The sequence below is a fragment of the Bactrocera latifrons genome, unplaced genomic scaffold (genome assembly GCF_001853355.1).
Source record: "Bactrocera latifrons isolate USDA-ARS-PBARC rearing strain unplaced genomic scaffold, ASM185335v1 scaffold_5, whole genome shotgun sequence".
Taxonomy (NCBI): domain Eukaryota; kingdom Metazoa; phylum Arthropoda; class Insecta; order Diptera; family Tephritidae; genus Bactrocera; species Bactrocera latifrons.
This window is the reverse complement of record NW_017537156.1, coordinates 85,103-100,445: the sequence shown is the minus strand read 5'-3', so window position 1 is coordinate 100,445 and position 15,343 is coordinate 85,103. Positions and strand designations below refer to the sequence as shown.

The 15,343-nt window shown below is 33.5% G+C and overlaps 1 protein-coding gene across 2 annotated transcripts in view; it reads left to right on the top strand.

The window, feature by feature from the left end:
• Positions 1-15,343, top strand: part of LOC108973673 (sex peptide receptor-like) — a gene marked incomplete at its 3' end in the record, with an annotated part of 110,952 nt that overhangs the window by 17,421 nt on the left and 78,188 nt on the right. The window contains 1 exon segment of one of the 2 annotated variants that reach the window (XM_018941077.1): positions 10,820-10,868. 2 annotated transcript variants of the gene reach the window in all.

Below are 15,343 nucleotides of genomic sequence, written 5' to 3'. Positions count from 1 at the left end.
GAAATGGCAGAAGGAAGCTGCACCCAGGCTTTTTTTAAAAATTGAAAATGGGCGTGGCGACGCCCACTTATGGACCAAAAACCATATCTCAGGAACTACTCGACCGATTTCAATAAAATCGGTATCGGTATGTAATATTTTCTTAACGCCCTGATGACATGTACGAAATATGGGTGAAATCGGTTCACAACCACACCTTCTTCCAATATAACGCTATTTTGAATTCCATCTGATGCCGCCTCTCTATAAAATATACATTAGGAACCAATGACGATAGCGGAATAAAACTTTACACAAATACGGGATTTGAGCTGAGGTATCCCTTGTGGAAAAATTGTTGTGATCGGACTATAACTTTTCAATGCAATTAAAATAAATGAAATTACAATTCAATACTCAAAGTACACAAATTGATCTAATCTAATTAATTTACAGCAAAATAAAAAAATATGTAAATGACGGATAATGAAATCTCGATTATCACTTTATCATGCGGGAGTATAAAATGTTCGGTGACACCCGAACTTAGCCCTTCCTTACTTGTTTTTCTTGTTTCCGAGGGTTAATTGGAAAAAGCGTCGCAATGGACGAGTTTAAAATAGTTTTTTCCAAAAATTTCAGAATTTATTCTAGTGTACAGTAGTAATGTAGCGGACTCTTTTACTCTTCATTTGACTGTCAGTGCTGGAAGTACTAAAGAAGTCAGCTACTTCATTCTTACACAGGTAAGCATTAGAAGTCGTAGCTATCTCTTTTTAGTAAAAACAATGATGGTCAGCTGACAAGAAAATCGTCCCGACTGACGTAGTAAATATAAGGGAAGGCCTTTGCGAGAGTGAACACATACACGTACACAAGAATTTCGGTTGGAATTGATAATTTGACCTTAAAGAACTCTTAGAAACTTTAACAAAATTATCGGGTAGCGGTGTCGGATAACTAACTGGTTACTTAACCGCAAGTTGGCTTGCAGAGCCGTTTAGAGTTACAGTACTATACCTCAGTTGCATTACACCCGGATTCTTCCAGCTGTTGACTTTTGGTTTTTTTGTTTGATTTATTTAATATATCATCATAAAGAACTTATTAAACACCAACTTTTTAGACAATAATTTCTCTTTGCCTGAATATTAAATATCGATATTTTTTTAGCTATTTACAATATCATATTTCAAATTTTATGTTCCGATAATTTAAAACTTATCGTAGCATTTGTAGCTTTCAGTATTTAGCTTCTGATATATTTGCCAAAACAATAAAATTTTCTAATATTAAATAATTCCTTTATGTATCTATCAAATATTCACCATAATCTAGTAGCTAAATCTAAATGCTTTGATTCAACAAGTTGTTTAAAGAGGCACGGAAAATTTATTGTATCAGTTATACCCAACCACCCCCCTCCCCCCTAACAGCAGCACTCTGTGAATGAGAAATGGTGGAAAACAAAGCCAACTAGTAAACCTCATTTTTGTAACCTTATTTCCTCGATGCGCCACTTGGGAGTACATAAATTTCGAAAATATTTATCGCCACATTTTCATTACGGCTTGTGGTCCCAGTAACGTGACGTCACCGTGTTATGTTTATCTCAGCACAAAAAATGTAATTTAGTGGCACGAAGGAAAACATAAATTTTCGGGAGCCACAAATAAAAAAAAACGGAGAAAAGGCCGCAAAAAAATTCAATCAATTTTGATTGACAGCGATAAAGAGCGACAAAAGTTTCTGCGTGTGTATGTGTGTGATTTAGTTGTTGCTGTTGTTGGACATGTTTAAGACAGCTGCGGTTGATAAGCATCGGAGCGAGCGATTGCGGCAAAAACAATCTCTGCGCAAATATCATTAAATATAATTTTCCTACAGCAGGCAGCTCGCAACTCCGCCCTTCTGCAGTGTGTATAGAAAAATTTGTAAATGCATGTATTTATGTGGTTACTAAATGGTAAATAGTAGTGTTGCTGTTCGGCGTTTGCTCCGCGATTTTTATTCATATTTGTGTAAGCGGCCTTTTATTTTTCCATTAAAAGGCATTAACAGCATTTACTGGCAGATATAAAAAAAACATACATACATACATACATATGTATATATGTGAATAGGTAAAATCAACAACAAATAGCCGCGCAAAGGTGCAGGCTTCGGATAGCTGTGAACTCTTTTATCTTCGTCGTTGTTTCGGCTCGTACATTATTGCAGTGTTACAGGTTTTTTTCATTTTCTACGAAAAACATGTCGAAATAGTAATAATGAAAATGTAAACAATGTGGAATTGCTTAACAAACACGTTTTCACCTTTTTTGAATAAAACAAATATTCCCAATATCGCTCCTTTTATATTGTTGTTTGGAGTGTTTTTCCTTCGGGTTTTCGCATTATTAGCTCGCTGTACTTGACGATGTATTTGTGCCGATAAAAATGATTGCATTTTTGTACATGAAAACTGCGCGACTTGCATACTTGTGAACGCATTTTTAGTGAACATAAGACCATAATGCACAGTGTGGCAAATTCGATAATATTCTCCAAATATGTAAGAGCCAGTTTAGAATAAAAAAAAAAAAAAAAWAATTAAAAAAAAAAAAAAAAAAAAAAAAAAAAAAAAATAATTAATGTTTAAATGAAATATAATACATTTAAATACATGCTTTTTTCAATAATAAAAATGTAAAACAAGGACAATTTTAATGATTTTTTAATGAAAATATTTTAATAGTAATTAAAGGATAATCGGAAATAAAAGCAGTACGAAAGGGCCAAGATAGTTTTATTTTGTTTTCGAAGGAGGAATCTTCCAAAGATACAATGCATGATCCATATTCTGCGTTAAAGTACACCTCTTTTGGCACAATGCTCATTTTTTTCAGATTTTATCCAATTTAGTTACCAAGGTTACCTTTATTGGTATTCCTATTCCTCATTTTTCTTAAAATAACTCACACATTTGCCGATGCGGTTAAGTCAATGAGATGTTCGAAAATCTTTCTATTATATACATATATGGGCTCTTATAAATTATTGACATATAATTATTAGAAAAGAATTATCTTCGAATTTCTATAATATATCTCACATAATAACGGATATTTTCGCAATTTGAACTTTTATCCACGTATTCAGTGTTTGGAGACGGGAATACTTTTGCTCCTACTTGAAACATTTTTACTCATAAAGTGGCTTACATTAAGAGCACTATTAGGACCAAATTCTATATCGGTACATTCATTGGTTGCGAACTGGAAAGTGAAAGAATCAAATGGAATTGAAATTTGGATTATTTGGGAAAGTAAGCGTGGTCGTAGACCGATTTCGTTTATTTGCGCACCTTAACATAGGAATATCAAAAATTATATATCAAGTTTGGTCGATACCGGTCGAGGTACGACTTTTCACTGGAATGTGGGCGGTGACTTGTAGATTATAAATTTTTTACCCAGACTTCTAAAGAGTTCTCTTGTGTCATCATAGGTGTGAGATTTAATACCTCTGAAGTAATTTGTTGATTTATAAGTTGGAGTAAAAAGGAAGTAGCAACTTACGCGCTGTTCTAAACGGTTTCCACGCCAATTAAGAAGACGAATAATAAATTTTGAAATGCCGTTACTTTGTAAATTACCATATATACGAAAATATTGTTCAAAATTTAATTTTATTTTAAACCTTCTGCCTAAAACTATAATATTTAAAATTATTTTCGTTGGTATTACAGATTCTTATACACAGTTTTAATATCGTACATTGTTTTATTTCAAATAAATATTTACAATTTAAATTTTCATGTTTTATAAAAAGAATTTATTATCTAAGTACTCCTCAATACGCCTACTAAACATTTTCCACTTTATAGCCATTCCGTTTACGCATATCGGGTTGGAAGTTATATTTCTGGTAAATGACAACACTCTAACTATATGCAAACTTCACCGGATCATCTTTATTACTTATGTTGTACGGATTGTAATATTATATCTATATAAGACTATTTTTGGTGACATTTGAATAGCTTTTGTAAATACTGAAATGTAGCTATATCCTTAAAGAAAGTATACTTTATTTTTGTAGATAACCGCGCAACAGAAAAAATAGTATCAAATAATGCAAAACATGTGACTTTTAATTAATAGAAAAAATTAATACTTATGATAGAATTTTTGTATTAAAAAAAAATTCAGATACTAGATTTCAAAACGCCTCCGAAAAGCAACTGCAATAGAAACTCTTTTTTTTTTTTTAAACTTAGGCTGTCACGTCGATGTGAGCTTTTCAAAAATCTAATGGCGTAGAATACGATTTTAGTTATATTCGTTTATATTTCACAATATTGGTAAATCTCATAAAAGAAAAAATATATTCTTACAATATAAAATAAGAATTCGTAAAAATTTAAAATACACCAAGAAATTTTCTACCTACATAATATTGCGTGGGGTGTTTTGTGACATATTTTTCATATATATATAGTAGGGTGTTTTGTGTTTTTGAGCTATTAATTTTTTTCAGTGCCGTCACAAAATTTTCTTGGAAATACTCTAAAAAAAAATTCCTCTGAAAATTTTAGTTCTTAATATTAACATTAAGAACTCGACCAAGGCCTGTAAAAATTTTCCACAGAAAATACACTACAATCGTGAGTTTTTATGTGGCATTTCCATAGAAAATACACTACATTCGTGAGTTTTTATCTTTAAATTCCTACAGATCAAAGGTATTTTATGGCATCGTTTTGACTTTAGACGCATATTTCTCAGAATTGTTACTCTACGAAAGAGCTATAGAAAAAATTCAAATGACAAATTTATTGGAAATTTATTTTGCTATAAAAAAGATCCGAGGTCAAAATCGCAATCATTAATACTTCTTGAGATATTCAGATTTCTAAGTAAGGATGTACATACATTTTTTATATAGCTCCATTACGAGATATATACAAAAAATGCGAAATTCTTAGAAAAATCGGGTAAAAGATAAAAACTCACGATTGTAGTTCGTTTTCTATGGAAAGTTTTTACAGGCCTTGGTTCAGTTCTTAATGCTAATATTAGGGGCTAAAATTTACAGCGAATTTTTTTAGGGTATTTGGAAGGAAATTTCTTGACGGGACTGAAAAAAAAAAAAAAAAAAAAAAAAAAAAAAAAAAAAAAAAAAAAAAAAAAAAAAAAAAAAAAAAAAAAAAAAAAAAAAAAAAACATTAATATATAGCATTCCACGCTATTTTTACAATAATGCAGGCATTCTTCCTTCAGTATTATTTTTAGTTTATACAAAGAATTATTTTTCACTTTTCAGTTTGATTTGCTTTAAAAGCATGGTTTTTAGTTTTTTAAACTATATTTATTATTTGCAATTGAAACAGTTCCTACATCATATTTGTTTTCCCACAAATTTAATGTGGGATTTTTTGATATTTTGTATAACATGGGATGTTGTATTAAGCATCTAAATCCACAACTTTGAAAATGTGATATTCTATACAAAAGTCTGGCACAAAACTTTCCGCTCCACCAAAAATTTCAGGGTGATTTTTTCCATAAAAAATTCCTTTACAAGTTATCCGCGGTAAAATAAAATTTTTACATCAAAAGTACTGCGCCTTTATACTAGTGATTTATATTTACATTCATTGTTGCTCATACGATACGGTGTACTGCCTAAGGCAGTACATTTGAGGCAAAACTGTTACCGGGTATAACTTTTAAAGAAATGTTTATATGAAGAAGTTAGTAAAATATTTTTTGGTTTAGAATCATTCTTTTAAATTTCTAAGTTTATTTGTTTTGAATATATAGTACCAGAAAAGTAAAATCATGCACGGTTTCAATTGAAAAATATAAGAAGCTTGTTTATGGACATCTTAAAAGGTTATATATAGTTTGCCGAAAAAACGAATTTTTCAGAATTTTCTCTGAGAAAACTTATTGATCCAAATATTTGTGCACACATTATTGTTTCTTTTAACTGTATTTTAAGGCTTAGTATTAGTAAAAATATTTATTTGGAAAGGTGCTACAGCTGATATCCGGAAGCTCCTCTCAAAAAAGACGTTTTGTGGTAAGCACAATATCTTCTATCTAGTAGAAAAAAACAAATAGATTTCGAGAAATAAGCAAAATAACATGTTTTGACAAAATACCAGTTTCTAAAAAAATCGATTTTTGACCAAATATCGTCTCTATATTATTTTTAAAAAAGTATTTATCGATGAGGGAAAATATTCGACTAATTATGGCTTTGAAACACCATTAAAGTTTGGATTTCTGTGTATATTCTTAAACATATGTACATTAAGCAAATATAACACAAAAAAAAAAAAAAAAATCGATTTTTATGAAATTTCTATTTGTATATAACACCTTAATAAAGGTATGTCAATTCAGAGCTGTATTCTATCAATTAGTTACTAGATATAATCTGTTAGTAAAATGCTGCCATTCAATTGATATATTGTGTTTGCATAAATATTATTCTTTATTTGTACGCGTGTGTTAAAATGCCAACTTCCGTCAGATTATCACGTATTAAAACACCCCCAAATATATTCTCTTCGACTTCAAATATTTACCGCTGTTGATTTAGCACATTCGCAAATAATTGCGCAATAAATTCTGAAACCATTTGATTTAGCGACCAATAGTACAGCACCTACGCCATAATTCCGTATTTATTGACATTCGGTTTACAGCTGGATTTGATTATATTAAATCGCATAGTCGACTTTAGCGTCCGCTATTTGCAATTGTATGCTGCCTGTTATTAACGTTGTTGAAATAGCTGTAATTAGAATGTGATTGTTGGTCATATTTATGCCAGGTGGTTAACATCGGTGCGGCTTGCCTACTTTATCTTAAAATTAAAACGAAATCAATATTAAGTTTTTGGCAATATTGGGTGATTTATATTGCTTGAATATATTCGCTATTACCACAGTAATATATTGCACAACTATAAATCCATTTTTTTGTTTTGCGAAATAGACCAAATGGATATCTTTGAGAGCTTGAGTCTTTATTAAAAAAATGTTTTCGTTTTTCCAAGTTGGCATCCAGATCGATAATTTGTTTTCGAAATTAACATTATTGAAAAGTCATTATTTATTATGGTCTATAAGGTCGCAAAAAAAGTAAAAATATGGGCTACATCTACGGTTGCCTCTCATTGTATAAAGTTTGTCGGTGAAGTTGTATGGCAGATGTTATAAACTCGGGTCAGTATTTTTTGGAATATAAAACTTGTATTACCTCTTACCGAATCATAGATAGATAGAAAGCAATTGAGGTTTTGCACTGCGTCCTATGGTCTATTGTGCCCTATCTTATATCACATATGGTCACAAAAGTCCAGCACACTGAATCATAAGGAGCTGTGCCCGATGGAGGTGATGTTATCCCTGTCCACATAGATGGATTCAAAGGCCTTTGTCCTGCTTCTACAAACTGTTGGGCAATCTAGAATCAGGTGTTCTGGAGTTTCCGGATCCATGTCTCAAAGTTGGAAGTTTGCATAAGAGATTATGCCCACGTCGGACAAGTGTTTCTTGAGCGCGACAAGAAGACGGAATTTGTCTTGGGAGAGACCAGTCATATCTCTAAACCTTGTTAGGGTGTAACCTCCCAACATTCACTTGGCATGGCGCATTCCTGCTGCCAGTGCTGTTCTCTCTCAACTCTCTCCCCCGAGCGGAGCAACTCCTTCTTTATGGTGTGGGACCCTGCCGTATTGCATGGTTTTGGTCCCATCAATCTGGAAGCCGTTGCTCATTGCCGGCTACCCCTTTATGCCCCACCTCCCAGATTACGTGTACATGTACCTCGACGAATAGCAATTTGACTTCATAAGCTGAGATCGCTTTTAGTGGCGCTTGACTATCGCTGGGTATGGCGATATGTTGTTTGCGATAATAGCGTTGGAGGTTGATTGCTGTACACTGCAAAGACTTCTGGTTGAAAATACTCGGTAAACATCTCATTGATATGAATAGATTTGTATGCGGTCCTGCACTGACTGCTTTAATGCTTTTCGGTGTTTTCGAGCCGTCAGTATACTATTGGGTAATGCTGCCTCTCAGAAGTAGGTGGAGCGTAGAATCACGCCACGCCGCCTTACTGTCGAGAGTAACTTTAAACTTCTTTGTGAAGTGTAACCTCTTCGTAACGTGTCTTGGAAAAAGGGCCAGTATTGTGCCTTCTTCTATGCCCTTCATTTGTTGAGACGACAATATCTTTCCTTTGCCAAAACTCTCTGCTGCCATGAGCAGTATGGTATGCTTCATGTTTGATTGGTAGATGCAGCGGCGTTAGCTTCAGCATGACTTCAACTGATGCGGTTGGGCAAGTGTACATTGCCTCTGAAGCGCAGACACAGCAGAGCATTTGCAGCTTCGATAGTTGAAGGCCTACCGAAGACTGCGTTGTCCTCGATGCCCCAGCAACCGCTCCTGCTGATACCTTGCAGTCCCAGGATTTACCGATTAGGCGTTTGTATTTCATGAGTGAATTGGTGGCTCTGGACAACGCTAATTCCACATACCTATTTCACCGAAGGGGTGAGTTTAATGTAAGACCTAGGAATTTTACCTCTTTTGGCAAACTCAACTCCCTGCCACCAAGTGTTAGAAGCCTCAAGCCTGGAAGAGATATTCGCTTTGTTAAAGGGACAACGGTTGTTTTAGAATCAGATAAGCTTGTCTGAAAACTGTTATATACCATTATGGAAAAGGAAAAAATTAATTACTTTTGCAGTAATTGCATTTTATAATTAATAATAAAGACTTGCTCTTTGGGGGTTAAATTCAAAAATGAATCTGTCCGTAAAGTAGAAACAAGCCTTTCTGATTGAATTCATAAATTTTTTTGTCGAGGTTTCATGAACTTATTATTTTTACTTTAATTGCAATTAATTTATTAATAAGAGTTTAGGATAGTCAACCTTAAATTAAATACGGAGCTGACATATTGAGTATTCAGTGATGGAGAGAGAAAGAAAAAATGTTCATAAAAGATAGTATATACTCAGTGTACTTTAAAAAATCTTAAAACGTTTACAAAAGCTCCAGATTACAAAACAATTTAATGTATATATTTATGAGGCTTGTGTAGATTGTGGACACCTTGTCCTATACGTACATTCGACTTGTGCAGCTGAACGATTTCCGACAAGGTTAACTGCACTAGCGCCCTCCTATATCTGCACCGACACAATAAATTAACACATAACTAGTTGGTGTGAATCGAATAGGATTACAAAATAACTGCGTTATTACTCAGATTCTTGTCACTTTTACAGAGCACAGTGTGCGGACATGACCTACAGCTAGAAGTCATTGCGCATGCAACAAGCTGGAATGTTGAGAATAACAAATACGCTTAATATGTCGGCGACTAAGGCGAAATCTGAAAGAGAATTCCAGCTCCCATACGTGCAAAAAAGCTTTCAAGGCAAACGATATCTAATATTGTGCTGTCTTTACCTTGGATGGCGCTGAAATGCGACTTTTTGCACACATATGTATGAGTATGTGTGCCACAATTGCCGCTAGCCATGCGGTTTTAAGCTGATGTAAGATACAAACTAGGAAAAAAGCTGGAAAAAAGTAATTTGTTTCATGCGTTAGCAAATTTTTCTCACCGGGTGCGAAATGCATTTGGTATGAGTCATATATAAGTCTGTCTGCCGCTTTTGATGAAATGAAAATAACAACATACCTTCCGTTGAAGCGTTGATGCCTTCACAGTCACTATGAAATACATTAGCTTCACTGCTGTCCTCGTATTTGCCCTCGTATTTGACAACATACAGGATCAGGCAAAAATGGGAGCTAGAAGGTAGAGAATATTATCGTCGAGAATTTCTCATTATCTGCAGGTGTATAAGTGTCTGTATGCACGACCATTTCGGTTGCCGATTTCACCTTCACCTTATTTAAGCACCTTTTTTCATTTCCCCTCATAAAGTTCAGCGCACACTGAAGATAATGATGCGTAAGGCTCATTCATGCGCGCATGACTATGTGTGTGTTGTGTCGGCGTAAGCGCCTGTGATTATTTGGCTTTGTATCTAATTAAACTGAAGCATTCTTTTATGTACCAGCACCCGCATCATTATGTGCAATGTTCCTTTCACTTTTTCAGTTATGCTGTGTATTTTGCTCGAGTATGTCTTGTTATGTAATCGTGTGTACTATATGCGCGCTGAATTCTTATATACTTTTGCTCGCTGCATGGGAATTGCACTTTAATAAAGGCGAGCGGCTGCTCTCGAATTTCGTGTGAGTTATGGCCTGCTTATCACTTTTTAAGCTCAAACATAATAAAATAAATTAATTAAAATCACTTGATAATCACTTTCGCAATCCTCTAAATACTGAAATGTGCACGTTTTTTTTGAAATAGGGCTTTGTTGCGTCGGTGTGTCTTACTTGGAGGACAACATTGTATGTAAAATCGGTGGTAAATTTAAAGTAATTAGTTTAGGCAGTCAAGTGCGGTGTTTTTGTTAATTTGTTCAAAGTTAATCGTGCCTAATTCTCAAATTATTTTAAATGATTTTTTAGTGCTGTCGGTTAGGTAATCGGCCACGTTGCTAACGTTAGAATAGTTCTCAAGCAATCGAATGGATATTTTTGAAATTTTGCATTGCACATTGTATTTTGGCAATATTTCAAAAGCATTACAAGCCTGTCTCTATATTTAAACTATTTTATGGCTATTTTAAATAAGAATTATCGATTTCTCTACAGTGTATCCGAACTGCTCAGTTTAAAGATCAAGCAACTGTAATTGATTTACATTTTATTAATCACTGCTCTTAATCTCTTATCTTTCAGGCATTCTCAGCAATTCACTACTGAATAATTTATTTGTTTTGCGACAGAAGTAAGTGTTTACTTAAAATTGCTTTATTGAATAATTTTTTAAATAATGATTAGAAATTCTTTAAGACTCTGATAGCATCAGAATTGACATTTATTACGTCAAAATATATTCCATAATACAACCTCCTTAATCATGCTCACCACTTAAATCAAAATATAGTGTTGTAACTGCGATCAAATAAAAGCAAAAAAAAAAAAAACATAAATTATAAGTTGATAGAGAAAAAATTTGCATATCTTAAATTAATACTTAAATTATATCTATCTACTACGTGCAACGAAATTTCGAAAAATCGATAGTTTAAGTTTAAAGTACACGTTTCAGAGTTTTTCTCATGTTTGAGTCAGTTATTATCATTTTATCACGAATACATTGGAAGCATGTTCATATCTTTGCTAACAAATTAATAATACATAGGAAAGTGAGTAAAACAACTTCTTCGGTGCCAAGGCTACAAAGTAAAAGAATGGGAAAATTGACTTGCTATGTGAGGCGGAGGTGATGGTTGAGTTTCAATGGTTAAAAGCGATTTATCGGCGAAACTACAAGTGCTATTGAAAAAAATTTATGGGAATGGTTGTAGGTATTAAATCCATAACTTTTGTTCATACACCTTTTTCACATAACCTCAAATTTTATGTGAAAAATTATCAAAAAATTTATTTTAAAGAACTTAGTTTTTATGTCCCTAAAGTATGTGTTTTGTATTAATGTTTATTTTTCATTTTATATCAAAAAAAAATTAAAATAAAAAAAAAAAAAAAAAAAAAAAAAAAAAAAAAAAAAAACGCTAATTTTCAATCAAAAAATCTCATGTCAAAATATCAGTTTTTTTTTTAAAAATTAATGATCTAAAAACTACAGTAGAGTATCTCCAATTTGTAAATTCATTCAATTCATTTTGGGATGGCTTTCAGCATCTTAAGCGAATTTTCTCTTCGATCGACTGAAAACAGCTTCCAAGAGGCGGCAATTTCAGTTCGGAGAACTAGCAAAAGTCGAAAGAAAAATAAAAAAATATCCACTAAAATTATTCAAAGGGATTCCCGAGTTCTATTGCCATCTCTCTAGCACTTGCCTGATTTTATCATCACTTTCAGGATATGAAGGATATGAAGTGATGATAAAATCTCTTTTTTAATAATTTCAAGAGTTGAGGAGGTCCATGACGAGGCATGTTTTACTTTTGTGTTTGATAAAACCGAATTATCGTAAGCCATTGCAAACTTTTGCAATGATTTCGTAAACGAAATTTGATTGAAAAAGAAAAAGAAATTTTAGAGAAATCGATATTTTAGAGGGTGTAAAAATCGCGAAAGCGCACTACTGAGATGTATCGATTTAAGCAGCTGCTGTAATCAAACTAGTTGATGGATAGCGCTAATATTTGACATAGAAATTAAGGACAGTCCTTCCAATTTACCAAAATACATTTTTCTAAAATTTAGTTTACCCGGGGAATTTGTGGGTTTACAAGGAATTTCCCATTATTTCGTACTAGCTTATTTATTAGCCGTTTTTCCAGACTTAATAGGAGTTGTGGCAATATATTATATTTTCCACTGATTAACTAAGAGTAAGACTTCGTTGTGATAAAACTGACAAATGGAAATGCTGAGTAAAATCAACTAAGTAAGCTTGTGAGACTAAGTAGTGACCTTGGCAGATGGTCATACAGGTCGTATGAGTAATTTTTATGTAATTTTATATTTTAAAGGAAAATAATAAGTAGTTGGAGTCAACTAGCAGGAAGAAACTTTTGGCTTTTACCACATATACTTTCCAGCTCTTATTATTATTACCCTTTGCTGTTCGCATATTGTGTAGAATGAGTATTAGCAAATTAGTATAAATTGTTTAGGACAATTTGTAATATGTTTGTGTATATATTGATTTTGGTTGCTATCAAACAAACAAACAAAATACTTAGATATTTATTTCTTTACTAAATTCTTCAATATTTCGGAAACACGCCACTTCATAAACCACTCTGCAAGTCTGTACACAAACTATAATGAATATGAGCCGTCTTTGTTGTGAACACTCAAATGTTGCGTATACGCACGAGTGCACCATATTGTTGCGCTACACAATTTATATTCTTATGCATTTTGTTGGTGCGCGTGAGTTTATTGTTAGTTGGTAATGCCACTTGTAGTTTTCGCGTTGACAACAATGCGTTAATAACGGTCGGGCGAGAATGCCAATGAAATTTTATAGAATGCCGTGGCTGTAGCACTTTGTGTAAACGCTTTGTGTTTGAGGTTGCAAGTGTTCGATGCAACACTTTTGAGTGCTATGTTCCGCGCTATGTGCTATGTTAAGGGAAAAGTTCCGAGGGCCGCTTTTCAAACAAGCATATGTGTGCTTGCAAGCTTGTGTTTGTCATGCTTAACGTTTCTTTATGCTGTGTACGCATGAGTGAGGATGTTCATGTTTCCGCGTATAGCGCTTTCGCACAAGTAAATATGTACCTTGTACAGCGGTAATTAAGCGAAATTTAGTACAGAACATATTTTCTTTGTACGCCTGCACTTACATTGTGTACTCAAGTCCACGTCCTAACTGCTCCCGTTTCTGCTCATTAACCTACATTTGTATGATGCTGCTTGCTAATTGCTGCACCTATTAGTCGGCAATATTTTCCTAGTTACTTCGGCTGAAATTTCCAAGGCGGCACATGCCATCTGTAAATGCCTTTCCTTTAAAGGCTTTCATTTTCTACTCGGAAAGCAAAGCTTCGTCTAAAGTCTCGGAAATGTGGCTGCCGTTTTGGGGCTGAGAAGCAGCGCAGCTGACAGTTTCGATAGCAACAGTTACATTTACGAAAAATTTACCTAAAAATATTTGTTGGTGCCGCGTTTGTTTAGTATTTGTATGGTTTGTTGGTTGTTTAATTGTTTACTTTGTGTGGCAATATTTGCCGAAGGCATTTGCTTAAGGTTCGCCGGTTTATTTTTTCCGCATTCTGCGTACATATTCTGGGTGCGCACTTAATGAGCGATGTATTTTTGCTCCAATGTGTCGTTATTTCACTTTAGCTTATTTTATGACTTTGTTGGAATGTGCGATACTTTATGCGTCATTTTTAAGAAATTGGCCACAAAGCATACGTCTTTATGGCGGTAACATTTACTGTAAAATGCTCGAGATTAGGCCCGCCTATCTATTATTTTGAGAGAAAGAAGTAATTAGAATGGATTTCGTAACTATACAACTACCTAATTTGGAAAATACTTTTATTCTTACGCTCTCAAAAGTAGTTACTTTTGATTTCTGTCGAAGTTATCTGGTTATTCGATTTGTATGAAGTAATTCAGGAAATTTTAGATGATTCATTATAAAGGTATTTGGTCAGTTTAGAATTCTCGAAAAATCGAGAGTTTTCTTCGTCAAACCTGAAAAGATTAGGCAATTGGCGTGAACCGATGCATATTGGGTAGTTTCCCTTCAGGTTTGAACTACTCAAAATATTCTAAACGCCGACAATTTGCTGAACTATAATAATTATTTAAATAAAGTCAAAAATAATATTATACGTAATCCAAAATTGTTCTATAGTTTCGTCAACTCCAAACGCAGGATTTCTAATTTTCCGTCTGCTMTGAAATATAAGTCTAGTATGTCCAGTGACAATCACACCATTTCTAATATGTTCGCTGAAGTCTTTAGGTCCAATTACTCTCAAAAATCTCCAAAAAATGTTCCGCATCAGCACAAGCTATGTGCGATTTCTGTCATTAATGCACCTACCATTTCCGAAGCAGACGTCTTATATCAGTTAAATATATTAGAACAATCATACAACTACGGCCCAGATATGATTCAATCGTGCTTTCTTAAGAAATGTGCCAAATATATATACCAACCCCTAACAAAACTATTTAATTCATCTCTTATGCAAGGCTTATTTCCATCCATATGGAAAAAGTTATTTATAATTCCTTTGCGTAAGAGTGGATTTAGGTCATCAATTGAAAACTATAGGGGAATAGCAAAGTTGTCTGCAATACCTAAACTTTTTGAAGCAATTGTAACAGACGACATAACCTTCCGGATCTCTCCACTAATTTCTTGGTCTCAGCACGGTTTTCGTAAAGAGATATCTATAATAACTAATTTGCTTGAATTTGTATCACATGTATCAACGGGTTTTAGGGAGAATAAGAATACTGATGTTATATACACAGATTTTAGTAAAGCTTTTGATAAAGTAAACCACTCAATTCTTTTGAATAAACTTGATCTTCTTGGTTTTCAACCAATATATCTAAAATAGGTTGCTTCTTGTTTTAGTAATAGAGTTCAACAAGTTATATTTAACGATACTCTTTCCGACATAATTAATGTTCCTTCAGGTGTTCCTCAACGTAGCCATCTTGGTCCAATTCTGTTCTTGTTATTTATTAATGACATATCATCTGCTGTTAAGTTTTCAAACGTTTTATTATATGCTGACGATGTAAAACTTTTTA